This window comes from Mus pahari, chromosome 8, assembly GCF_900095145.1.
Source record: "Mus pahari chromosome 8, PAHARI_EIJ_v1.1, whole genome shotgun sequence".
Lineage (NCBI taxonomy): Eukaryota > Metazoa > Chordata > Mammalia > Rodentia > Muridae > Mus > Mus pahari.
Window position 1 is genome coordinate 74,425,682 of NC_034597.1, and position 1,449 is coordinate 74,427,130.

Here is a 1,449-nt window from a genome sequence, read left to right on the forward strand (position 1 = left end):
TTTACACCTAGAATTCCAGTGTTTTGGAGATACTAGTACCATTGAATGACAACTAAGAACAGCAGCAGCAGTGGAGTCGACCCAGCTGGAGCCTAGAAGACAAGCTGTTTGCTACAAGAGAGAACTAGAGAAATGACCCAAGCCCTTTGAACAAGTGCAGAAGATCATGAGTGGCTTCCAGACATTGGTAGTTGGAGTTTGGTTATGTTTTGACTTGTGGCTGTACCCTGATGTTTCCATTTTGAAGGAAGGTAGTATTCTACTGGAGCCCATAGTTAAGAGACTGAATTATTGGACTGATTAAAAAATGGATTGAGTATTCTAAATGGACTAAAATTATAACGCATTTAAATGTGTAAAGACTCTGAGACTTTTAAAGTTATTTATGTTATTAATGTGATATCTTGGAGATGAATAAAAAAGAAATGGCTGTGGCTTAATGTGTGTATGGGTGTGCATGTGTGTTTGTGTGTTTGTGTGTATGTGTATGTATGTATGTGGTGTCAAGTTGACAAAGGGTCAGTTGTACTGCCTGTTTGTGTGTGTGTGTGTGTGTGTGTGTGTGTGTGTGTGTGTGTGTGAAGTTGACACAAGCTAGGGTTGTCAGAGAGAATGGAGGTCAATTGAGCCAATGAGAACTGTAAGACATTTTCTTAATTAGTGACCAATGGGGAACAGTGCTATCCTTTGTAGGTGGTGACATCCCTGGGCTGGGTCCTGGCTTCTATAAGAAAGCAGGCTGAGCAAGCCATGTGAAGCAAACCAGTAAGAAGCACCCCTCTAGGCACAGTGGGTGCACATGCAGGCGCCAGCGGGGCTCAGCTCAGGGTCGCCATGGCTGAGGTGCAGCAAAGCCGAGTGAGTGCAGGAGGCTGTGGACACCATGGTGAAAAGTGTGGAGAGAGAACATCCGGAAGATGCAGGGCCTCATGTTCCAGTGCAGCGTCAACTGCTGTTAAGACACCCACACATTTATGCAGCAGGTGCAACAATGCATTGAGCGCTGCCATGTGCCTCTGCTCAAGCCCAGTCTCTGGTCACCAGCAAGCTGGAAAGGTTCCAGTACCGCTTGGCCCGCTACACCATGCATTGCAATGACAAAGCCAAAGACTCAATGGATGAACTAAGGAACTTCAGGTGAAGCGACAGCTAGACAGCTGTGTGGCCAAGTGTGTAAATGACTGCATGTACCTCATCCCAACAATGACCCAGAAGGCGAAGGAGTCTTTGTTATCTGTCAGAAAATAAAATTGATTGCCAGTGACTATTGGGACTGTGGGCAAGCTATTTAAAAGGAATAATGGAAGTTTAATATGTTAAGCAATGTTTACGAATGAGGAAAACACAGACACAGCAAGTTCCAGGCAAATGCTGCTCATTGCTGGACACTAGTTCCTTAACATCTGGATCTTAGAAGGTGAAGTGGGAAGAAGCTGGTGCTAAGATTTG

At 44.9% G+C, this 1,449-nt stretch overlaps 1 pseudogene; it reads left to right on the forward strand.

Annotated features, from left to right (window-relative positions):
• The first annotated feature begins 834 nt into the window (after nt 1-834).
• LOC110326041 lies at nt 835-1,248 on the forward strand (annotated as a pseudogene).
• The last annotated feature ends 201 nt before the right edge of the window (nt 1,249-1,449 follow it).